Source organism: Emydura macquarii, unplaced genomic scaffold (genome assembly GCF_026122565.2).
Source record: "Emydura macquarii macquarii isolate MOO-44397 ecotype Brisbane River unplaced genomic scaffold, CSIRO-AGI_Emac_v2 contig_3287, whole genome shotgun sequence".
NCBI classification, from domain to species: domain Eukaryota; kingdom Metazoa; phylum Chordata; order Testudines; family Chelidae; genus Emydura; species Emydura macquarii.
This window is the reverse complement of record NW_027133424.1, coordinates 4,677,070-4,703,425: the sequence shown is the minus strand read 5'-3', so window position 1 is coordinate 4,703,425 and position 26,356 is coordinate 4,677,070. Positions and strand designations below refer to the sequence as shown.

General features: G+C 44.9%; 1 protein-coding gene across 10 annotated transcripts in view; it reads left to right on the top strand.

Annotated features, from left to right (window-relative positions):
• The window catches only part of RABGAP1L (RAB GTPase activating protein 1 like), a 483,894-nt gene that overhangs the window by 5,762 nt on the left and 451,776 nt on the right, over positions 1-26,356 (top strand). The window contains exon 1 of one of the 10 annotated variants that reach the window (XM_067532378.1): positions 17,306-17,348. The exons of the other annotated variants lie outside the window; for them this stretch is intronic. The gene's annotated coding sequence lies outside the window, so the exon portion shown is untranslated. Of the gene's footprint in view, positions 1-17,305; positions 17,349-26,356 lie in introns of those variants that run through there. 10 annotated transcript variants of the gene reach the window in all.

The following is a 26,356-nucleotide window of genomic DNA, read 5'->3' as shown; positions in this document are numbered from 1 at the left end:
GACCTTATGAATGTAATTTTTTAACTTGAAAGCTTGGATTTTGTAGCACCCTTTTATGGCACATATTGTAGAATGGCAGAATACCTCCTGAATAGACTGACACTAGCTGACATCTTACCTTCTGTTGTCTAGGGAGCATGGCAACGCTTACCCTCTTTTAAAAATGAACATAATACTTATGGGGAAAAAAATCCTCTCTTCATCCACAGACCACAAGGACAAGCAGTGGTAGTACCTTCTAGTTTATTCCAGAACTTGAATTTGCACCACAATGGGTTGATTTAAATCACTCTTGTTTAGCATTTTTACTTTTTAGTTATTTTTGTAGAGAGAGGTTGGTAACCATTAAAACATGTTAATTGTCAACTAATTATAGCCTCTATACTAAATTTGGTACTACTTCTTGTTAACCAGGAGGATACACTGTCTGTGTATGTTCAAGCACTTATATAGCTCAAAATACTATTTTCAGATTCTTGTACAGATTTTTAAATTGTTAGGAAATGATGAATGGTGATGAATGATGAATGGTGATGAATTTCTTATTTACTAGATTGATCTTTTTTGCTCATAATTTGTGTCAAGCTGTATTTGGATGGACATTAGAATTAAATTAAAAATGCACAATAACAGGATTTTAATTTTTTCTGAAATAACCGTATGTGTCAGATATGTAAGACAAAAGTGTATTAAAACAGGTTTTACATTTAAAGCTAACCCATGTATTAAACAAAGGAATTATCTGTGGTTAGTGAATTTAACTGGTTGTTTCTGATCACCATGTTATTTAAGCCCTTAAAGACCGTAGATCTCATTCTCCACAGTAAGGCCAGATCTATGCTCCTACTTACTTTGGTATAACTTGCATCACTCAGGAGTGTCAATAAGCCACCCCTCTGAATGACATAAGTTACATCGACCTGAGCGCTGGTGTGGACAGAGCTATGTCGGCGGGAGATCTTCTCCCACCAAGATAGCTTCTGCCTCTCACACAGGTGGATTTATTATACGGACAGGAGAGCTCTCTCCCATCAGCATAGTGTCTTCACCAGGTGTGTTACAACAGCGCAGCTGTTTCTAATGTAGACTAGCCCCTAGTTTTTATTCATCAATTGGAAGAAGAAAACAAGCTTTCCTGCTTTTTCAGCTCCCACTAAGTCTCTTAACTTTGAATGAACTAGTATTTGAACTGAGCTAGTTGAATGAACTGAAATGAAGAAAATATTCCCTCTGCTCTTGAAAAAGGCTATCAAAAACTGGTTTAGCACTTCAACAAACCGTGATTACAGCTGATTAGCCAATGACTGCCACCAGCTCAATGGTTTGACTTTCTTTAAAACTTTAGCAGCAAACAAGTAATGGTTGGGTATTTTTAAATCTAATTTTTAATGTAAACAATTTTAATAGATTATAAATTTAAGATTTAACACAATTGTTATAACTTCAGATTAAATTTGAAGTAACTTTATGTTTTGAGAGAGAAAAATTATTTAATTAAAAGAATCAGATGAAAATCCACTCAGATCTCCATTTATTGTAGCTAAACACTTAAATCTAGGTACAATAAGGGTAAAAAAGCAAAGTCCTTAAGAAGTGTACCCAACATCTCACAAGCATGAGGGAGTTAGTCCATTACTTCTGGAATCCGAAAGTGTCCATTGAAAATGCTTGCAAAAAATTCTAGGCCCCATCTTTGGAAAAAAGGTCTATAGGAAGTCTTTTGCTAGTCATTAGAAATGAATATATGAGAGTGCAGCACTGACTGATCAAGCTGAGAAGAATCCTGTATCTCAGTGGTATGTTCTTTATTTGAATAGCCTTTAAAGTTCAAAATATATTTAGACTGTCATATGGAGCCCTCAAGTAGATGCAGTTTTAGAAACAAAAGTTTCTAAATGTTGCTGTTACTTTTGAGGGTTGAAAATCCAGTTTGGTGGCATGGGAGTTGCAGCGTTTCATTTCGTGGGTACTTGTTGTATGTAGCTTGCAAGTGTAAATCAGTTCACTCTCCCATGGCATTCTTTGCCTTCCTGTGGGTATGCTGAAGATTTCTCCTTTCCCTCAGCATCTGCTTTCCATTCTTCCATCACTGAGGGAGAGAGTAGATAGGCACCCCACTGAGGCAGACTGCACAGGGATCCCCTTCACATTTTTCCATTGTTACTCAATTAGCCATAAAAATGATTGAGAAACTCATTCCTTTTGTGCATGGCCACAGAAGGGCAGAGACATTGCTTACAGAAAATTATCCACTCCTGTTGGTTAGAGAGTCAGATTTGGAGACTGGGAATACACCCTGGGTCTCCTGGGTAGCATTGCAATAGTGTTGTAGTAAAGCTGCAGGTAGGCCAGTTGAGTAAAAAAAATTGTTTTGAACAGATTAGTACTTCATTTCATGGCATAGCAGTAAGAACAGCAACTAAGCTCATCTGACTTAGCTTAGAATGTCTAACTGCAAGATCATGAGATGTTGACTTAGTCTGTGGGGAAAAGTAGCATGGTTGGAAGGTCTCTTGATCATAATTTGTGATATAAGCAAATATGGTGGGATGGCCTTATAGTGAAGTTACTTTTCCACAGAAATACCTTAGTATAGGTTGGGGTTTAGAGTGAGATTGTGATCTGCACATTACAGGGCATTGAAAATGTGGGACTTTAATTCTACTGCACTGTATTGGCCTTAGTCATAGCTCCCTGTGTGCAAATCTTCTCATATTTTTTTTCTCTCTGCATCACATTTGTGTTGCTGAGTTTTCACTTCGTAAATAGTTTTTATTGGTTGTTAGAAGTAGTACCCGTAGCCTAGTTTCGTATTAGTGTCGTTTTTACAATTAGTTGGTTTTTTTTGTATTTTGTGGTGCCCAGCCCTGAGGGTTATGCAGCATTTTCCAGGCTTCAAACATTGCCTGCTGTGTGGGGTCTCTATTCTCATCAGTAACCCATACACTTGATGCTTGCTATGTATAGGAGAGGGTCACATTAAAGAAAAATGTTGCATCTGGGTTCTTGTAAAAAGAGAATACAGATCATAAAAGGCCATCATCTGAAACAGCACTTGATGGAGCAAGCAATGAGGCTTGCATCATCACCAGGACCCTCCACAACCTCCGGGTCTAGCCACCTTTCACCTCTGAAGAAGCGGTGAACAGACCCCTGGACTCTGGTTCTCCCTCAAAAAGGGAAAGGGGTTGTCTTGTATCTCGGGAGCCACAACTCAGATTGGGGGCACCCGAAAGAAAGGAGGGATTCATCATCTTCCTCCTCAAAGGCAGCCTCGAGACATCTGCAAGACCACTGTATCCAGGTAGAGCTGGGCAGTTGACCTGCATCTTCCCGGGACATGGGCAGGAGATTTCCGATACCGTACCACTTACTCCAGTCAGTTTGGGAGATGGCCATTGAGTTCAGTACCCATGAACACAGTTGTGGCACTGCCACTTATGGTATCTTCAACCTTGTAGGCCTACGTGACAGCAATTAACTTTCTTTTCGTCCGTTTTGGCCTCGCCTACCTCAGGAATTACTGGGATTATCAATACCACTTGCTATTCCAGGGCCTTCGGCTTTTTCAGCAACGAAGCTGAAGTCGATGCCATTGACATCCTTGGTACTGGAGTTGAAACAGATGCCACTGTGTGTGCAAGAAGCTGTAAGTTTGGTACTGGTGCACTCCTCTATGGCACTATCTATATCCTTCACCTTGTCACTAGGGATCTCGATACCTAGACTCCCCTCTAAGACTGTACCAACTCCATTGTGGTCCTTGGCACCAATAAGAGGTGATTTCCTGGACTTTTGTTGATGTTTCCCATCCCAACAATGCTCCCATCCCCGAGACGACTTTGCCCTTTTCTTCTTGGTTTGTCGACAAGTGAAAATATCTTGTAGTCCCATATGAGTGGTCTCCACTCAAGCCCTCAGACTACACAGAGGACTTCTCAGATTCCGCTATAAAGTCTTCCAGCTCTTCTCCACACTAGTGGAAGAAATCTTGCAGACCCCCTAAGCAACCTGCAAAGGGAGAATATTGGTACTGAGTTTCTTCCCACTCCTGTAGAAAGGACAGACCATCTTGGCCCCTGATATACTGGTCTTCTATGCTATATCCATTCTCGCAGTGTCCCTCTTGGGACCTGTAGAGTGCCTCCTGCTCACAGAGAGTTAGGACTCATCCCCATCTGCAAGCAGATCTTTCTACCTTCAGGGGGAGCAGCCTCATCAAGATGTCCATCCTCTCAATCCACAATTCCTGAAGAAGCCTTTGTCAGAACAACAATCTCTCCCTTTAAAGACTAACAATTTAATTTCTGCAGGCATAAGCTTTTGTGGGCTGTGTGTGTGTGTGTGTGTGTGTGTGTGTGTGTGTGTATATATCTACACACATCTAAGGGTAAGGAACAGTAATGGGGAAGTGAGGTATGAGCAAAGTCCATTCAGTTTGGTTGTGAATAGGCCTCAACTACTCTAACTGAATGGACTTTGCTCATACCTAACTTCCCCATTGTTGTTCCTTACCCTTAGATGTGTATGTATACCTCCTCTTTGATTTCTATTCCTTACATCTTACAAAGTGGGTTACAGTCCACGAAAGCTTATGCCTGCAGAAATTAAATTTGTTAGTCTTTAAAGTGCTACAAGAATCTCATTGTTTTTGCTGTATACAGACTAACACGGCTACCCCTCTGAATCTCTCCCTTGTGGGACTATATTTGCTATACCCACCCAGTTCCCTCCCTGCCGCATCAGGAAGATAAGTAGTTCCAGATTCCTTATCTCCCCTTCCAGAGGATTTTAAATCTTACCAGGACCTGCTTTGAAGGATGGCTTCAGCTTTGGGTATAGAGACTGAACTAGTCCAGGAAAATATTCACACAGAAAACTACCGAAGGAGATTGTCCTCTGGATTAATGACTCCTTATTATAACTTGCAAAGGCTTTATGATTAACTCTGTTTTGGTTTCCCTGAAGGCTAAACATGGACAAGCATTATCATGTACCTGCTCAGGGGTTTAAATGTTTTTTATTCACACCCAATGCCTAACATTTCAGTTGTCACAACTGCCAATGAGAGGTTTCTGCACTGAAGGTGCAAAGCAACCTAGGAAGTAAAAGAAACGAGAAGTCTAGATTTGTTAGGAAAGAGAATTTATTTGACTGCCTTCCTCTAGATGAAGATAGAGAACCAGCAAACGCTCTTGGCAAAATACGATTTCCTCAGTTGGGAGGGGATGGCTAAGTTTTTTGACAAGCTCCTGGAGGATGCAAGGGATGAGTTCAAGGTTGTCCTCACAGAGGGTAGGCTTGTGGCAAAAACCTCACTCCAGTTGGCACTTGATGTTGCAGATGCGTCTTCTAGGCTATGGCCTCTGCAGTAATAAGAAGGGGATCATGGTTATGCAATTCTGGAATAGCACTGAACATTCAACAGTCTGTTGAGATGAGGAATTAACTTTTGGTAGACAGTTGCTATTTGATAGGATGGATGAAGTCTTGCATTCCTCTAAAAACTGCCTCCTGCCCTCTGGGCATGTGTACCGTATCCACTAAAAAGTGCCAATACAAACCTTCTCAACCTTATCAACAACACGGGAGACTTTGAGACAGAACAACAAGGACCACGAGACCTTCAGAAGAAGGTGAGACGTCAAAAGAAGATATTGTTTATCTCTATTTCAAATCAGCTGTGTCTGCCTCCACCTGTGACAGAGAAGCAACTATTTGACTTCTTTGAGGGCAGCGACACAACAAGCAGCAATCTTTCTATTCCTTACCCTCAGTTTGGAGACAGACTATCTCTTTTCCTCAGCACTTGGCAGATGATAAGCCCGCTTGTCCAAGGTTAAGTACTGTGGATCTGGGATGCTTGATCTAATTCCCTCACTTTCCCCCTCTTCACTCTCCCTTCCTCTGCCTTTTCAGGGACCAATCTCACAAGACTGTTTTCCTTCAGGAAGTCTATTCGCTTCTTACCCTGGGAGCTATAGAAGAGGTTACTCCACTGTTTTGGGGTCAGAGTTTTTAATCCTGCTGTCTTTTAATCCCCAAAACCAAAGGGCAACTGCAGTTCATACTCAGTCTCTGTACTCAACAAATTCATCAAGCAAGTGGGTAACCATATGGAATCTCTAGATCCTCCCCTCCCTGAATCACAGTGATTGGTGCACTGGCCTCAGTCTTTGAGGTATATATTTCCATTTGATGGTGCTTCCTGGTCATAGAAAATTTCTGTTTTGTTGTAAGGGGACATCACAGTATACAGTACTTCCCTTTGGCCTCTCATCAGCTTCCTTTGTTTTCCCCAGCTGAATGGTGGTAGTGGCAATGACAGTATTTATAAGGAAAGAAGGTTTTCATGTCTTTCCTTACATCAACTACTGGCCGGTCTAGGCGTCATCTGAGAGTCAGATTTATTGTTATGTCAAATTCATCATCCATATCTTCAGTCATGTGGGACTCATCCTGAATAAAGAGAGATCACCACTCATTCTTATTTGGAGAGTCAAGTTCATTGGGGCCCTTCTTGATTATATGAGTTCAACTGTTTGTCTCAGCAGAGATTTCAGGTGATTCATAACCTGTGCCTATCTCTCAGGACTCACCCATCCACTATGACTTGGACTTATCTGAGCTTGGTTAGCCATCTGGTCTTATGTACAGAATTAAACAAGTATATCTGACTATGTTTCTGCATACTTCAAACATGAATGAGATTTGCCTATTGGCCCAGCAAGCATCACTGAGACAAGCTGGTCTGACTACACGAGCAGTGTTGTGGTCCTTACAGTGGTGGATGAATGAACTCAAACAATGTGTGTGCAGGGGTTCCCTATTCTCCCCAACCCCCTGTAGTTGATAGTTGTAATTTATTCATTTTTAATAAGATGAGGAGTTCATGTAGAGGGTTCTTGGGCTCAAGGCCTCTGGTCACAGCATGAGGTAAATCTTTGTCACTGTCCTTGAGCTCTGAGCAACCCACACATGCCAGGCTTTTCTCCTTCATATCAAGGGACTGCCGGTGCAGACTTTCACTGATAATACTATTGCAATGTATTATTTGTACAGGTGGTTGCTGAGTGGGCCTGGCCCACCCTGCTGTGTCAAAGCAATCAACTTTTGGGAGTTTTGCACTTCACCTGTGGCTGCACATTTACCTGGAGCCCAGAACCAGTTAGCTGACTTCCTCAGCAGGAGACTTTTGCTCAGTCATGAATGATTTCTCAAGAGCAGTGTTGAGACTCATTTTTCAGAGGGGAGCCATCCCGTCCATCAATTTGTTTGCAACAAAAGTGAGCAGGAAATGTCGCCAGGTTCTTGAGCAAAGCACAGCCCATATTCCCTTGCCAATGCCTTCATGTTGAAATAGACATGGGGTCTAATGTGTGTTTCCTGATTCCTCTCCTACAAGTCCTTGACAAGCTGAAGCAAGATTGTGCCAGATTGATCCTTAGAGCCCTGGCATGGCCAAGGCAGTGTTGGTTTTTGGTTCTCCTTAGTTTTGCTGTTCATCCTCTTCACCCCTGCCTCTTCTCCTGGATTTATTTTAGCAACAGAATGGCCAAATTCAGCATCCAGGCATGGGCAGCCTCCACCTTTCAGCCTGGCTTCTGACTGGCTAGACCATGAAGAGAGAGAGAATGTGTTTGTAGCGGGTGCCCTGGAGGATTGGACAGTCTAGTGGTTAGAGCACATGGCTGCCGGCCCCCTGCTTGGTTACAGGGCCTCAGTCTTTAAGCTGGGGGGAGATAGGGAGACCCAGGCCCTCCCTCTCTACCGGGTCCCAGCCCAGAGCCATGTGTTTGTCAACCCCCTGAACAGGGGTAGCCCTCCCGGCAGAGAGTTTAAATTCACTGCCCTGTGCTATTTCTTGCCAGTCTGTTTGATTTGGGGCATGGCTCCTGTAGCCCACTTAGTTAAGCAGTCTACTTCCTGAAGGGTCCTTCTTATGGGTCTTGAATGGCTCCTCGTCATGGTCCCAAACTCCTTTGGGTGGGTGGTTGCAAGTTGGGGAGGCCAAGCCCATCAATGTCCTTGGGCTTTGCCCACTCAGTTGCTTCCAGAACTGGAGGCTGCTAGGTCTCCTTGAGAGTCTCCATTGGCTGGGGAGACAGTGCTTCCTCCCAGGTGGCTGCCTTGGTAGGCAGCTTAGTGATCCTTCCCATCAGTTAGAGAGGCAGTTAGCTTCCTGCCCCTTTGCAAGTCAGCCCCTAACTAAGCCAGGCTCTTTCCTTTTTCTCCTCCCTCCAGGCATGGCATTGGCTGCGGTTATAACGGGGCAGGGCTAGCTGGGCACAGGCTCTTTAACCCCTGATGTGCTGGCTGGCCATTCTGCTTCATCACAGCATTCAATAGTGGGTCAAGAAATCCATCTCAGTAGCAGAAAGCAGTCAACAAGACTGGTTTACCAGGCTGAGCATAAATTTTTTTCCATCTGGCATGTCTTTGCAGGGTACAACCTTTGGAAGCAAAGATTCAAGATGTACTAGAGTATCTGCTATATCTAAAATCTTTGGGCCTGCCTCTAATTTTGCTGAGGGCATACTTGACAATGATCCAAAACAGAGCTGATTCGTTTTTGCCAAATTAATGGTTGCTAAACTTCCTAAAGGGGTAATCTGCCTTTTCCCTGCAATCCAGGACTTAGTATGTCCCTGAGGCCTCAAGACAGTTTTAGCAGCCTTCTTGAGTCTGCCCTTCAAACAGATGGCCACTTGTGTTTGGTCTTACCTAAGCCAGAAGATTGTCTGTTTTATAGCTATAACTTTGGCCAAAAGAGTCTCTGAGCTCACGCATTGAGGGCGGACCCTTCATACAGTGTGTTTTTTAATGACAACGTAGCCCTACAACCGCATCCCAAGTTCTTAACTAAAGTCTTGTCAGTATTTCATTTAATGGATGATGTGTCTTCCTTTCTTCTTCCTGAAGCCACGTTCTGGCAGAGATGAGGAATGTCTGTAAACTTTAAACATTAGGAGAGCACTGGCTTTTTACCTTGACAGGTTAAAGCCCTTTAGGGAGTCTCCTTGTCTTTTTGTTCTACTTTGAGTGATTGATCATATCCATTCCAATATAGGTGTGTGCACACCACCGTGCATGGGTTCCCAGAACTTTTTTCCCCTTAGCAGACCCTGTAGGGTTGGCTCCAGCGCCCCCTGGAGTATCACGCTCATGCCGCGGTATATGAGGCACCGCCGACCCTACGGCCCCTCAGTTTCTTCTTTCTGCTGGTGATGTCTCTTGCTTCTGCAAGTACTTTCCCCTGTTACAGCTTCATCATGTATAGTTAGTTAAGTGTTAAGTAGCTAAGTAGAGTAGTTAAGTTTTAATAGGAGCCCTTAGGGGCTTAGGGTGGCCAGGCCATGCCCGGTTCACCTGGCTTTAAGCCTTGCACCGCTTGTGGTAAGGGTTTCCCAATCAGTGACCCTCATAATCACTGTCTCAAGTGTCTGAGAGAGCAGCACAGGAGGGAGAAGTGCCGAATTTGTAAGACTTTCAAGCCCTGGACTCAAAAAGAGAGAGATATTTGGCTGAAAGCCATTCTTATGGAAGCAGTGCTTCCATAAGTGTTTCCTCGGTGCAGAGTGCGCCACTGGCACCGGCGTCAACTAGACGTAAAGAACCATCCCCGGTGCTGAAGAAGAAGAGGCGGCAGCGCACGGAATGCTCACACTCCCCCGCACCATCGACCCGGGAGGGTCGAGTCCGGAGGTGCGCCAGCCACGACCTGTAGAGCACACTCTGGTGCCTGCATCTCTGTGCAGGGAGCCTCCCCTGACTCCTGGGGGTGGGGGAGTGCCCCTGCAGGTGCCGTCAACGCCGGAGGCTTGCCAGGTGCCACGAGCCTCGATGGCCATTTCCACACCTTCGCCTCCCTCCTCCGTCGAGGGGGAGAGGGCTGGTGTCCCAGGGTAAACCCGCGCTGGGTCCCCCTGGAGGCTGCTCGAGACCCCCGACAGGGGAAAAGTCTCCTGCCGGACAGTCACCGAGGGTGGAGTGTGGAAGCTTCCCTCATATCTCCGAGTCGGACTCATCGAGCGTATCCTCCCCGTGGCACTGAGGTTGGACCCCGGCACCGGAGGCAATGCATTCCAGGCAGCACTGCTTGAGGTCCACCTTGCGGCGCAGGGACAGCTCTCAATCTCAATCCCAATCCCCGGCACCGAGCCGTTCATCGAGGTGGCACCGGACCTGTTCACCGGCACGGAGTCCGGCACTGAAAGGCTCCCCCGTCGCAACGCATCGCAGATCCTGGTCTTTGGAGTCAGGTGCGACACCGTGAGGCTCCAGACAGCACCGTTCCTGGTCCCCCAAAAGGAAGTGGCACCGCAAGTCATCAGTGCCGAGGCATCGGTCGTCATCCTCGACTTCATTGGAGTGCGCCTCATGTCGGCACCGTTCACGTCGGCACCGCCGCTCTTCCTCCTCGGAGTCAAGAGGCCGGTTCCCGGTGTGGAGCGGCAAGGGCCGGAGACGGGCCCGAAGTCACCGCTCCAGTGGTTCGGGATCCCGGAAAGACAGGGACACCCAACGCCACCTGGAGACACAGCAGTCGGTGCCGATGCCAGCACCGGGTTGGCCTCGGGGTCCCTGGCAATGGCCTTATTGGGGCCCATGTGGGCCTCATATGGGACAGGGTACAGTATCGGTCCCATTTCAGGTGCACCGCAATCGGTGCCACCTGCATCAGACAAAGAGCGCAAGGGCCATTCCTCAGAGGAGGAATCGGATCCAGAGGAGGGACCCTCCACGGGGCCCCGCCAGCAAGGGGGCAAGCACCCACAATCCTCCTACTCCTCCCCAGACAAAGTGGCTTCCCGGGACCACAGGGCACCGTTCAGAGACTTTAAAGCACACCAGGAGTTGCTCAAAAGGGTGGCCTCCAATCTGAATTTGGAGGTCAGGGAACTTTCTGAGGTGGAGGACCCCCTTTTTGGTGTGTTGGGGATAGAAAGGGCATCGAGGGTGGCCTTACCTGTACATGACAGGGTCCTGAAGCAGGCTAAGGCTCTGTGGCAAACCCCTGCCTTGGTCGCACCCACATTCAAGGGCACCAAAAAGAAATATTATGTCCCTGCGGAGGGGTTTGAGTTTCTCTTCACTCACCCGGCCCTGGGAACCCTGGTGGTGGACGCAGCCAATCAAAGGGACAGGCAGGGGTACCAGGGCTCCACTCCCAAGAACAAAGAAAACAAAAAAATTGATTTGTTTGGGAGGAAAGTCTATTCCACTGGGGCATTGCAATTCCGGATTGCAAACCACCAAGCCCTGTTAGACCGGTATAATTTCAATCTCTGGGGCTCATTCAGGCAGTTTGCTGAGGTGTTGTCCCAGGAGCTGGCGGCGGTCCAAGAAGAGGGGATCACGGTGGCGGGGGCAGCACTACAGGCTGCCAGTGACACCGAAGACACCGCAAGCAGAGCCATGATTCGGTGTTCGTGGCTGCAGTCCTCTGGGCTTTCTCAGGAGGTGCAGTAGGCAATACAGGACCTCCCATTTGATGGGTTGGCCCTGTTTTCCGACAAAACTGATGAAAAACTGCACCGCCTCAAGGATTCTTGGACCATGCTATGTTTCTTGGGCCTCTATGCACCTCAGGCCTCAAGGCGCCAGTCGTGGCCACAGCCGCAGCAGCTACCTAGGCCACCACCTAGACCATTCCAGCCCAGTAGGGGCAGAGATAGAAATAAGGGGTTTGGATGGCGTAATAGGCCTAGCTTGTCCTCAACCTCCTAGCAAGGGCCCCCCAAGGGGCCAGGTAACAAGAAAGGCCAATTTTGATGGTGCGCCCGAGGGTGGCACTCCTACTTCTCTCCAGGATCTGTCCCGTCCCTTTCTCGACAGGCTAAAACTCTTCTATGCAGAATGGGAAATCGTAACATCAGACCGTTGGGTTCTTGGAATAGTTCTCTGAGGGTACGCCCTACAGTTTACAGCCTTCCCTCCAGACAACCCCCCCCCCCCTGTCCCTCTTCAGGGACCCCTCTCACGAGCAACTCCTCCTACAGGAGGTAAACAACCTCCTCGATCTGGGGTGGTGGAAATGGTCCCCCTTCACGAAACAGGGAGAGGATTCTATTCCAGATATGTCCTCATCCTCAAAGCAAAAGGGGGCCTAAGGCCCATATTAGACCTATGCCGCCTAAACAAATTTGTCAAGTAGCTCAGGTGCCACATGGTCTCCCTAGCCTCCATTATCCCTGCTCTGGATCCAGGAGATTGGTATGCTGCCCTCGACTTGAAGGATGCATACTTCCATGCATCTATCCTTCCCAGCCACAGGCACTTCCTTCGGTTTATGATAGCTGGGTCCCACTACCAGTTTACAGCCCTGTCCTTTGGCCTCTTGTCCGCCCCCAGAGTATTCACCAAGTGCATGGCGGTAGTGGCGGCCCACTTGAGGCGCGGGGAGATGCAGATTTTCCCTTACCTGGATGACTGGCTAATCGGGGGCAGGTCCAGGTCCCATGTACAGGACAATGTGTCCCTCACCTGTGCCACATGCAACAAGTTGGGGCTGCTCATAAATGAGCAGAAGTCGACCCTAACACTGGTGCAGCGCATAGAGTTTATTGGGGCCACCCTGGACGCTTCCCAGGCCAGAGCCTTCCTCCCGCAACCTTGGTTCGAGGCTATGGCCGTGATTATCGCCCAGCTGTATGGTGCCCCACAACGACAGCCAGGCGCTGCCTGCAGCTGTTAGGGCACATGGCAGCCTGCACATATGTGGTGAGGCTGGCTTGCCTCAAACTCAGGCTGCTCCAGGCATGGTTGTCCTCGGCGTATGCACCAAGCAGACACACCTTGAACAGGATGGTCATGGTTCCCCCGTGGGTACTGGCCTCCTTGAACTGGTGGAGGATCCCTGGGGCGGTGTTGAGGGGCATCCCCTTCAAGGATCTGGCCCCGTTGGTCACCCTGATTTCCAATGCCTCGGATGTGGAGTGGGGAGCCCACATCAGTGCCAACCTAGGCACTCAAGGGCTGTGGTCGGAGGAGGAGAAGCACCTACATATCAATGTGAAAGAACTCAGGGCCGCCAGGCTAGCCTGCAAGGTGTTCCTCAGGTTCCTGAAGGGCAGGGTAGTGCAGGTGCTGACGGACAATACTGCAGCCATGTTTTATATCAACAAGCAGGGGGGAGAGCGCTCCTTGGCCCTCTGCCAGGAGGCCATTCGACTGTGGGACTTTTCAGTGAGGCACGACTTTCACTTGTCTGCCTCTCACCTCCCCGGGGGTCAGAAATGATAAGGCAGACCGCCTCAGGAGGTCGTTTCTACCCTGCCACGACTGGTCGTTGCACCCCAAGGTAGTGACTTTGATCTTCCGCAAGTGAAGTGTTCCCCAACTGGGCTTGTTCGCATCATCCGGGAACAAGAAGTGCCCGAGGTTTTGCTCGCTCTGGGGTCGCGAGCCGGGCTCCATCTCCGACGCGTTAGTCATCGAGTGGAAGGGGACCCTCATGTATGCGTTCCCCCCCCCCCCATTCTGCTGCTGCCCAAGGTCATCTTGAAAATCAAGAGGGACAGAGCGGACATGATACTCATTGCCCCAACCTGGCCGAGACAGCATTGGTACAGTATGCTGCTGGACCTGTCAATTGCCCCGCCAGTGGAGCTCCCGAGACGACACGACCTGCTTTCCCAGGACCAGGGTCATCTGCTCACCCGGACCTGGACTCCCTACACCTCACAGCCTGGAGACTCTGTGGCTGACGGAGGGAGAGAGAGCCTGCTCAGAGCAGGTCCAACAAATTCTGCTGGGCAGCAGAAAATCTTCAACACAGGTCATGTACCGGGCCAAGTGGAGGTGATTACCTGCTGGATGGAGTCCCGGGGCATCCTGCCAAGCCTCTCTCCTATCCAGGCGATCCTAGAGTACCTGCTCCAGCTGAAACTACAGGGTTTGGTGCTAGCTTACCTAAAGGACCACCTGGCAGGTATCTCGACTTTCCATCAGTTACTAGAAGGGAGATCCCTGTTCTCCCACCCCATGTCAGTCAGGTTCCTCAAGGGGGTGGAGAGGCTTTACCTGCAGGTCCGTGACCCGGTGCCTCTCTGGGATCTTAACCTGATCCTCTCCAGACTAACAGGGCCCCCCTTTGAGCACATGGCTACATGCCCTCTGCTCGTCCTTTCTTTGAAGGTAGCCTTCCTGGTGGCCATTACCTCGGCTAGGAAGGTTTCCGAGATTAGAGCTTTGACCTTGGAGCCCCCTTACACCGTGTTTTATAAGGATAAGATGCAGTTGAGGCCCCACCCAGCCTTCCTGCCCAAGGTGGTCTCCCAGTTTCATTATAACCAAGGTATTTTCCTCCCTGTGTTTTTTCCCAAACCCCACGGGTCGGAGGAGGAGCAGAGATGGTACTCGCTGGACATGTGACTGAGCCCTGGCCTACTACATCGACAGGACAAAGTCGTTCCGGAAGTCAATGAAGCTCTTCGTCGCAGTGACGGACCGGATGAAAGGATCACCTGTCTCCACCCAGCGCATCTACACATGGATCACCTCCTGCATCAAGTGCTGCTGCAAGCAGGCGAATGTGCCACTTCCAGGTGCCATCACAGCGCAGTCAACCAGACCTCAGGCATTGTCTGCGGCCTTCCTGGAGAGGGTGCCCCTACAGGACATCTGCAAAGCCACCACCTGGTTGTCTGTGCACACCTTCACGTCCAACTACATTGTGCAGTAGGTGAGAGAGGATGCGGGATTCGGCAGGGCCGTGCTGAGGGCAGCTCACCAGTAGCTCCTACCCACCTCCAAGGTATTGCTTTTTAATCACCTATATTGGAATGGATATGAGCAATCACTCGAAGTAGAAAACAGGGTTACTTACCAGTAACTGTTGTTCTTCTAAATGTGTTGCTCATATCCGTTCCACACCCACCCTCCGTCCCCAGTGTCGGAGTTGGCAGAAAGAAGAGACTGAGGAGCCGTAGGGTTGGCGGTGCCTCATATGCCGCGGCATGAATGCAGTACTACAGAGGGCACCGGAGCCGACCCTACAGGGTCTGCTAAGGGGAAAATAGTTCCAGGAACCCGTGCACGGTGGCGTGCACTGACTTAAATTGGAATGGACATGAGCAACACATCTCGAAGAACAACAGTTACTGGTAAGTAACCCTGTTTTTCCTGAGCGGATCACGAGAGGGGCAGGTGGTATTGGTACAAACAGTATCTGACTGAATAGCTTCCTGCATCAGCTGTGTGTGTGGTGTAGCCTGCATTTCTCCTTTATAGATGCTCTCTGCTCATTTGATGAGGGCCCCAGTCACATCAGTGCCTTTTTTCAGGGATGTTCTCATACTAGACAATTTTTGTGGGCTGCTGCTTGGTCCTCAGTACATACGTTTACCTGGCACTATGCAGTCACAATGGTCTTTAAGTCTGATGCAAACTTTAGCAAGGTGGTGCTGCAAACATTGTTCAAGTAGATTCCAATCCCATCTCCAAACTGTACTGCTTTGGAGTCACCTGAGTGGAATACATGTCTGCAACCACTTAAAGAAGAAAGAACTGTTACTTGTTCTTTGAGGTGTGGGTGTAGATGTATTCCATGACCTACTTTCCATTAGAGTCTTAAGCCAACTTCTCCAGTGCAAAAGAACTGAGAGTCCTTGGGCCATCATGGCCCTTATATAGTCTCAAGATGGGCTAGGTGGAGGCATAGGGCATATACACTTTCCTGGTGTGTACTGCTGAAGTAAAAATCTCCAACACCAGCACGCTTGGCGTAAACGTACCTGAGTGGAATATAAGTCTGCACCCACATTGCATATAAGTTACAGAGCAAGTAACGGCTTTTTGTAGTTGGTTTTCAATCACAGCTGGAGTTAAGCTGGAGGCTGAATCTACAAGTAATACTTGTGTCTCAAAGCACTTTTACAAAGAGGCTAAGCATTATCCTCATTTTGCAGATAGGGTACCTGAAGCAAAGAGGTGAAGTGACTTGCCCAAGGTGTCACAAGGCGCAGTGCCTTTGAGTAGGATGGGGCTGGGTGCAGTTTATAATGAGGCTATAATTTGATTGTTTGAAGAATTATAACTCATTTGATTTCTTAGAGACAAAATTAAAGTCTCTTCTCAGTATTCACTACTAAACTCAATAAGCTACAGTTTTATATTCCAGGTGCTATATCCTCTGCAATAATGACCCTTAAATTATCGAAACTTAGTTTTACATGCATCACACCCCATCACTCCCCAATCCTTTCCGCCTGAGCAGTTTAAGATGCACTGTATCCCTTGTATTCATTTCCTATAAATTGTTTTTTTACTCCTTCCTCCATCAAACTGCAATGTGCAGTGTATTTTTGTATTGCAGTTAGTAACTGTAGAAGTTGTCAAGATGGAAGCTTGAGGTTTTAATAACTAGTTTGGGGACTGGAGGCAGTTTTTTGACACACAAGAGGCATTTGAGACATGTGGTACTCTGGAGGACGAGGCATCTCCTCTTTCCATCTTCCTTTTGGCGAGGGGTGGAAGTGTTTGGCAGTTTGCCTTAACGTTAAATTTGCATTCAGTCTGTTTTCTCTTTCTCCTGGCAAGGGTCTCACATCTAGAGTCCTCTGCTAAGAACAACCTGCCTGCTACAGTTGACAACTTTCTTTCATGGATTTTGATAGGTGCAAGAGGATGATGTGTTTGTGACAAATTAGTCCTTGTCTTTTAAGAGCCTTTTATTAGAATCTTTAATTAGACTTGCAATCGGATGGGAGTCACTGAAGTGCATGGAGCACTGTTGTCACCTGGAAAGCTCAGAAGGGATGCTGCTACATTCAATAAAAATAGAATACTGAGCCTTATGGACTTTTTTGGGATGGGTTGGTAAACAGGTAAAAATTTTAAATTTGACCATTTTCAGACTTGAAGGTGCTCAGATGCCCTGATAATGGAAACCTTATGAAAAAAAACCTTAATGAAATGTTATCATCTTAGGAGGTATGAGAGCTTCCCTTTAAGTGCTGAGGAGTCGATTTTAATTCAAAGGATCCCACCCAAATACTATGGGTTCTTGAATAGATTAAAAGTGACAATGCATCTGAATCTCTTAGTGCTTTGTAATCTTTGAAGCTATTAGGTAACCATTTGAGTCTAATTGCAGGCAGACGTATTTTACATAGCTAATGTTGTTTTGAGTGACCCCATTGTCCCATCTAACAAATGATGAATGATTCTTACCTTCTATACCCTCAGGCTGTTGAGCGGGCTAATAGGCTGCAATTTTAATTCAAGCATGGTAAGACTCTTCTTACACATGTATGTCAATTCTGTGTTTTAGGGACATGATGGCAAATTTTTCACAGGAAGGATGCATATCAAACATCTGTACACATGGATAATTCAGCTGTTAAGTAAGAATTTTAGATTTTCTTTTGCGATTTTGACTTCTAGAGGAAAAGACCTTATTTAAGGATTGACTTCTGATGGGAATTACGTGCCTAATTGTGTCTGAAAACATCCCCAATGTCTCAATAACACCTGATAAATACTTCTGTAGTAAGTGGCTTGTCTCCTGCTGCTCTGCTTTTAATTTAACAAACTAGAAATATTTAAAAACACTACAATTGAAAGATACAAACATTTCAGTTTGTTGCTAGCTGAATATATTTGATTAAGCACAAAAGCATCTTATAAGCTGTAGACTATACAGTAGAGTATCATAAATGTGAAACTTGGATTCTGTTTCCATATGCTGAACAAAAATAATAGCAGTTGGTCTTGAAAAAGCTATAATCTTGCCCTTCCCTCTCTCCTGGAAACTATTCAAATTAGATAGATGTTTCAACTTGAATACTTATCTACTGCATAAGCAGTAATCAAGAAAGTAAGTTTATTTTTTTTATCCCTGTACTATGTGTAAAATGTTAGTTGTGGTTTTTCTTTGAAATATGACTGTACAAAAATGGCTTTACCAGTAATGGACTCCAGGGTCCATATTTTTTGTCCAGGGTTTCTGTATCAAATGTGTTTAAAAAAGTAACTGCCAGCCCTGCAAACTTAGCATAGGCTGAGGGTCATGCTGGGTTTGTTTCTTTTCTTGCATCATGCTCTCTGAATGTAAAAAAGGCTGAGAACAGGATGCTAGCTGGTGGGCTGAAGTTGATACTTACTTTCTTGCGACAAAAAAAGTCCTGAGCCTTTCTTTTATCAGGTTCAGGATTAATTTTAAAATAAAAATGAACTCAAATCTACACAAGATCACACAAGGAAGTTTGTTGAAGTTAGGTCTCCCAAGTTCTATGCTAGCACGTCCTAGGTCCCAACTGTTAGCTGTACATCTTTTTTGTTAATTCAGTGATAAATATGCTACATATTCATAGTATAAAGAAAACAGTAGCATTCTGTTTAGTCAAACTCTTTACTTCCATTGCTGTCAGACAATCAGGAAAATCTTTTTGAAAAAAATGATCAACAGATGAGCGTTGTTCCTTGTTTGGGCCACTTTTGGGTAGCACATTAAAGGGCTTGATATTAGTTAAAAACATGACGACACTGTAGGGATTTTTTTTTTTTTTTTTTTTTTTTTTTGCTTAGTGCAGAGAGGTGGGGGCTTGCACAATTCAGAGCCTGACTTCTGGTGTAAAATTAGCATCTTAAGATCTCTAAATGTGATTAGTAAGAGGCTTGTCCTTTGGCTCTACTGTTTACATTTTGTTTCAATCCCATGTACCCTTGTCTTCCCTGGAATGTATTAATTTTTAATCCTCTCTGTACTTGTAGGTTGTCACTGCCTTTACAGATAGAAGCTGTACTGTTTTATGTACATTACACAGATATAAGATAAAGATATATTCTTCCTTTAACCATAGTTGATCCCAGCTGTGAACACTTTAAATAATAGCTTATGTTAACAATATAGTACTTCCAGAAAACAGAGAACCACCTATCTGAATCCTTCTCGAAGATGAAGAAATGGTTCACCACTTCAGTGGAAAAAGAATCTTCTGAAGACAAATGCTAGAAAATTCAATATTTTTTAATTCTTTTGACCAGTATGGTCAGTACTGCTGCTTACCTCTCTCTTTCTTGGGCACTGACCCAGGTAAGAGTCCTGTGCACAAAAAAAAAAAAAAAAAGTTGACATATCAAAGGAAGTCTTTCGCCAGATCCAGAAAGGAAATTAGGTTGGAAATTCCCTTTACACTTAGTTTCTCTTGGGTTCCCTTGCCTATTGGTGTGACCATTTCATTCCCCTCTTTGAATCTCTGCACTTGCTCTCCTGCCCTGTATAAAATGCAAAAATCATGCCCTAGCCTTCAAGGTCCTTTAGAGCTTTACACACTCAACTTGTCCGCCCTTGTCTTTCATTATGTTGATGCCAAGCACCATATTGAGAGGGGGGAAGGGAAGGGAAGTAGTTGCATTCTTCTATACTTCACTCACCAACCAAGTTCTGATTACTTGGAGAGACTTCATTCTCAGTAGACTGCTTGGGATCCCCTGGGTTCTGCTGGGATCCCCTGGGTTCCTCAGGCTTAGCTCTATGTTGGTGAGGCTTGAGTGCTTTGCTGGGCACCTTGAAGGTTGGGCTTAGCTCTCCTTCAGATGGTCTCAGCTGTCCCTGTTGGTATTTTGTGCTTGATTACCCCTTGTGGGGAGTTTGAATGCCCCTCTGGGCTATGTTGTATATCTTGGGCTTGGCTCTTAGTGAAACTTGGATACCTCTCCTGGCTCCACTCTGGTTCATTAGTTCCATGTGTCAGACTGGTATCTGAAATAAATGGGTGAAACTTTCCCAAGCCACGCTCTTCTCATCCAAATGTGATTTATGAAGATCTACATAAATGACGGTCTATGTTGCTTGTGTACTTAGGTCAACAGTGTAACCATTTACTATGGGTACATCCAGGGGCATGCGCAGGAATTTAAATTTGACCATTTTTAGAGGGGCACATTTTGTGCCCCCATCCCTGGCAGGCACTTGCTTGCTCGGCTCCCCTTTCTCCCGGCAGGCCCCAGGGCCAGGAGGTGCTTGCTTGCCCCAGGGATGAAGGAGTTTCTTACCCCTGACAATTATTGCCCCGGGTTGCCCCCCCCTCCGTTCACACCCCTGGGTACGTCTAGTCTGACACTGCATCAACCTAATTACATCCACATTGACTCACCTCTTGAGGAGGTGGAGTCATTAAGTCAGCATAGCAGGGCATTTATGTCAGTCAGAACGAAATTGTAATGTAGACACTTTACATTGTTAGGTTGATGTAAGATGCCTTACCCCCCCGTGTCATCAGCCTCTTTGTCAGCTTTTTCCACACTGTTTTCTCTGACACTGGTCTTTATACCTGGGGATGCTGACCCTGCCTCTTACGTTGCTCAGTTGATTGTCTTGATTCTGTGTAGTTGTCATTTTATTGAGAATATGTCTACACAGCAGAGTGAAGTCGATTTACTTTAAATCAACTTTCACCTGCCGATTTTTAGAAGTCGCAGGAGTGTGTTCACACCATGCTCCTTGCGTCGGGCTTGTGTGTCCACACTTGGGTCGACATTCAAAGCAGTGCACCGTGGGTGGCTATCCCACAGTGCAACTAGCCGTGGAAGCTGTTGGGAAGATTAACATCGTCCCATGATGCTACGCTCCTTCCCCCGCCCTTCTTGCCCCAAGCAAACTGGAAACGGGTTTTGCGCTGTTTGTTTATGCCGCGCGCTCGCCATCACTACAGAGCCATGGAGCCCGCTTAACTCTGTACTATTATTGTGAGCATCACAAATACATCGCGGCTTATCCTGGAGTATTTTCAAAGGCGAGAGAGAACCCAAAGCACGGACAACAGCAATGTCACTGAGGCTGCCCTGCTACAAGGTATAGAGCAGAACAATTCCCTATTGCTGCAGGCTGTTACGCATCATCTGCAGTCGGTGGAGTGCTGGTTCTGGTCCTGGGAAACAAGCACAGACTGACGGGACCACATCGCTATGAAGCTGTGGGATGATGACCAGAGGCTGCAGAACTTTCGTATGCGAAAGGCCACTTTCCTTGAATTTTGTGCAGAGCTGTCCCAGCCCTGAAGTGTGTGAATACTCGCTTGAGTCCAGCTCTGATGGTGGAGAAGCGAGTGGCTATCACTCTGTGGAAGCTGGCAAACCCCAACTGTTACTGTTCAGTTGGGAATCAATTCAGAATTGGTAAATCTACAGTGGGGGCTGCTGTGATGCAAGTGTGCATGGCCATCAATAGACTTCTGCTCCGAAGGGTAGTGACTTTGGGAATTGTGCAGGATATACTGGACAGGTTTGCCACAGTGGGCTTCCCAAACAGTGGGGCAGCTATTGATGGCACACACATCCATATCTTAGCGCCTGACCACCCTGCAACAGAGTACATTAACTGTAAGGGGTACTTTTCAAAGGTGTTGCAGGCCCTTGTGGATCACAGGAGTCATTTCACCAACATCAGTGTGGGGTGGTCTGGAAAGACGCATGACACACGCATATTTAGGAACTCAGGTCTGTTCACGAACATGCAGCAGGCACTTTTCTTCCCAGACTGAAAAATTAACATTGGGGATTTGGAAAGTCCAATAGTGACCCTGGGGGGTCCTGCCTACCCCTTGCTTCTTTGGCAAATGAAACCCTACCCCGGGCATCTCGACAATGACAAGCATTTTAATAATAGGCTCAGCACTTGCAGAGCAGTGGTTCTCAATTTGTAATCAGCAGAAATGTGTCTTTTGGAATCAAGAAGTGCAGGATTCATGTATTATGTGGAAAAATGGTCCACAAGAGGATCTAGTTCTTATGAAGGTGATCAGTAGAGTTAAAAATTAGAGGAAACCCTACCACTTAGCATTTTGAGACAATGAATTGGCAAGAATCAAAGTGGATGAGGTAATATATCTTATGGGATCAACTTCTGTTGGTGAGAGAGACAAGTTTACACAGAGCTCTTCAGAGCTTCTCAAACTTGCATCTTTCAAGGTCTAGTGGAAGACTCTTTTTCGCCCTCCCTTCCTTCCTTCCTTCTCCCATGTTGGAGACAACTGATGAGTGGGTTGTGAAAATAAAACAGAGATTGCTTTATTATAGAATTCATACACCTCCTCAAAGGAGATTTCATCCAGTCCAGATACACCTCATGTTGCAAAGCTGCATTGATCACCTGATCCAAATGAAGTAATAAGTCTTGTTCTCTTTGCTCATAGCCCTGAGAGATTTTTGGGTATTTACTCGATTTTGCTTAGGTCCTCAACCAATCTGGGGGGACATGGACTGTGCTGGATCTCAAATACCTAAAAAATTTAATCAAATTCAGGAAACCTTAACCTCCATCATTTCCTTGAAGATTTCTCTGCCTCTCTGTATGTGAAAGGCAGATGTATCCCCAGCATAGGAAATGTATGTGTTGCATTCAGGTTGCATCACTATTAGTAAAAGGTGCTTTCGTTTTGGTTGTCATCCGCACGCAGGATTTTCATCAAGGTAACTGCTAATCTTTAAACCCAGGAGAAATGCATGCATCTGTTTATGGAGGACATCCTTATCCAGGACAGCTAGCTAGATCTTGTCTTATTTAGCCTGCAGTGTCATGAGCTTAACAGTCAACTTTTTAAAAAGCAACTTGGAAACATCAGCAATTTTCCACCTAATAATAATAATGGACACCATCAAGGCTCTCAGTGAGCGATGGCTGTAGCTATTTTTGTATGCTGGAGTGAAGGGACCCAACCGTCTTTTAAGAATCAGTGGACTTAAGATGTGGGAAGAAAAATTGACAGGTAAAAAGATATTTTAAAAAAGAATACTAACATAACCTTATCTGTAGTGGCACAAATGGCATAGTTGTTACGAAGAAAAAAATTATATTGGAATAAGGACTGGGACTTGCCAAGTCAAGTGTTGGAACATTTCCAGAAACAATAGTGCTAGTTTGAGGGGCCAATGACACTTTTAGGATCCACTTATTTCATAAATCATCATGACTTTTGGTTGCTAACCCTCCAGGATTGTCTTGGAGCCTCCAAAAATTAAAGATGACTCTTTAATTAAAGATTGTCATGTGCTGAAACCTCCTGGAGTATGTCCAACCAAAATTGGCAACCCTATCATGACTACAATGTAGTATTCCGGATTCCCACCTTTTGAGTGGTAGAAGTTTGTGTTGGGCTTTGCCTAAAGCAGACAGATATGAAACCCTGTTTTTTGCTGTTAGCTTTTGTGTCTTTGGCTTGTTGCTCTTCAGATTCTTTTTTGGCTTGCCTAATTATACTTTTATATTTGACTTGCCAGAGTTTGTTTCCTTCTATTTTCTTCTTAACTTTTGATTTTTAAAGGATACTTTTTGCCTCTAAATGTTTCTTTTCCTTGATGGTCTTTACTTTATTTGCGCGTTATGGTGAAACACTGGCATAGCTGCAATGCCGTGGTTATGTAGCTATAATGCCCATAGTGTAGACATGGCCTCAGTCCTCAGGGTATACTGATTTTAACAATATGTAGCTTCCCAGCAGCAAATTAGTATGTGATGCACATCACTTTAGCAAACTAGAAATTTGAAAAACACTGCACATATTACTGTAAGATGACTCAAAAATATCAGACCAGATTAAAAAGGTTCAGTTTAGTCATTGACAAAATTCTGTTGTTTTTTTTAAAGTGACCTTTTCTGTTTAATTATCCAGCACATTGCTTTTCTTTGTTTGAAAGAGAAAATTGGTATGGTTTTGGACATAGCTTTCCAAAAGCTAGAGTCAAATTGGCTGGCTGAATGAGCCTTTTTGTTGGTCAGTTTAATTCTCCCATAAAATAGAATCTTTTTTCATAAATGGTATCTGTACTTTTATGTAGGTTGAATATGGTTATGGAGATGGTGGAAAAAATTGTTTGTTTTTTTTTGTTTTTTTTTGACTGGTATTTTGTACTACATAATTACAAGCTTCAGATGCAAGAATATTTGTATCTATTTATAACTTTAAAAGGTTACTAGGAAAATATTACTTGATTGTGGGGGCAAGAAGAGAACACCAGTCACTTTTTAAAAAATCCTCCAGAGCCATACACTGCTTCTCCAGAAGCTCCTGGATTGTTTTATAGTTAAACATCCTACAATGGATTTTTTTAAAGGGTTTTACCCAATTTTGGTATTTTTTTGTGTGCGTCGTGTGGAATATGTTGTGGGTGTTCTCTGTGTACTTTATTTTCTCTTTGCTTTTTTATTTTGAACTTTTAGAAATGCTAGGAATGTTGTCTTCAGCTTCTGGTTTTGTTGGGGGACTTGTTGGGTAATTGTGTATTTGTTGGGAGTTTTCAGGCATTTGCTTTAAATAGGTATTAACAAAAACAGAATTTTAAACTTGAGTGAGTAAAAATAAACATTCCCATTCATTTAATTGCTTATCTTTGATATCTCTGTGCAAACAACACTTAAATTTCAACCATAAAAATTTCAACCATAAAAAAGCTCAGTTGCTCAGGCTCCAGCCCCAGATCCCAGTGAGTTCGACACTGACACTGTTTGGCAGCTCCCCTGAAACCTGTTTGCAGCCCAGACACCTGGTTGTGAAGCACTGCTATAGACATAATTTGCTCAAAACTGAAAGCTTTGAAAGCTGAGCTTTAGCTATAACAAGCTGCTAGAGAATTGCAGGAGAAAGGAAGGGCAGGATATGACAGAATCTAGGCTATCCAGAGATCTGAACTAAATAGGGTGAAGGGGGAGCGGAAAAAGGACAATATTTAGCAAAGTAAAGTAACCATGGAAACAGGTGTCTGCTTCTATTATTAATAATAATTTCTTTCCTTTCCTTTTGTTAAAAATATGTTTAGAAAAGTTGAAAACTTTTTTAGAGATTGACTGTGCTTTATATATCTGTTAACATTGTAATTGACCAGTCTTCCATCATCCAGAGGAGAGGAATATTCAAAGAAACTGAAACTCCTGATCGAGAATTATCCCATAGCATAAATGCAAGTGAAAACAGAACATGTATGGGAATGTTATTTACAGATGATATGATGTGATTTCAGGAACAGTGAGTGGTTAACTATAAACTAGCTACAAGAATAATATATTAAAAGAAAAAAAAACCCCAAAAAACCTTGACTCCATCAAAATGAGGGGAATTGGTTATTCAAAAGTTGAGTCAAGACAGAGGCTTGCTTTCATTGGCCAAAGTAGCAATGATATACTGGCATTCTAGAGTTCTCTCATTAGTCACCTCTGCCTTAGCATCATTTATCCCAAAGGGATAGTCTAGTTTTTCCTCCAAGTCCAGAGTCTCTACACCAGGCAGCATGAGTCATAAGATATCAACTTCCATATATGCAACATGCTCAAGTTCAAGCAATTCTCTACAATCTAAGAAGTTTTCAACTTTGAATTTGGTGTAAGATAGTGAGAAGGGCCTGTCACCTGATTCTGCATAAGTCTTCTCCATCTTCTCTCACTCAATTTTTTTTGCAGCTGAAGGGAAAAAGTGCAAGGGGGGAGACCTAACATTCTGCTCTGATGCTGGGTTTTGGAGAATAATGTTAATTTCTGTCTTAACTAAGAACTTCTCAGCCCACCTTCTATTTAGGCATTACTGCTCATTTAATCTCCTTTTTGAGTGGGAGTGCAACAGAGGCCTTAGAAGAAGTAAGAGGTTACTAGTAGCTATATTTCCTTAGCAGCTGCTGTATATTCACACTCTCCACCCATCATCCCCTTTGCCTCTGATTTCTTAAATATATTGGTCTCTGTGGTTTAGGTGAGAGAACTGAAGCAGTTAAGGACTACACTTCCCTTATGATATTGGCTGCTGAATGATCAGCAGCATAAGATGGAGCTTATGTAGCCCCAACAGACATAGCTTTTCAGGAAGTTCCAGGACCCGCTCATATGCCAGGGGGCACTTTTCTCAAGAATACATATAAATACAAGGCAACTCTTCAAGAATTACAGTTACTGGTAAATAAACTTTTTTTGTTTTTGTCACACTTGAATTTTGTGATCAGCTGGCATAACTATTGAGTTGAATATACTTGAATATAAAATAGGTCACCTTTACCAAGCAAGAGTTTGCCTGTCCTGCCCTTGTTAGGTATGATGTGAAACATGCACATGAGGAACTTGCCTTTGGTTGCTCTGAGCACAGGAAACTAACTTCCTGTTAGAAATTGTTGCAGTGTTTTATATTTAATCACTTCTATTTCAAGAAAGGAGCAATTAATTTAATCTACATATTCTGCTGTGGCTTTCTTTTTAATTCATAGCACTAAACATAAAAAGCCATTTGGATCCATAAGGCACTATCGTTATACAATCAACATCAAGGCTTTATTGTGCTAGGCACTGTACAAATGTATAGTAAGAGACTGTCCATGCCCCAAAGAGCTTATACTCTTAAGTACACAACACAGAAAAAGGATGGGAGAACGGGAA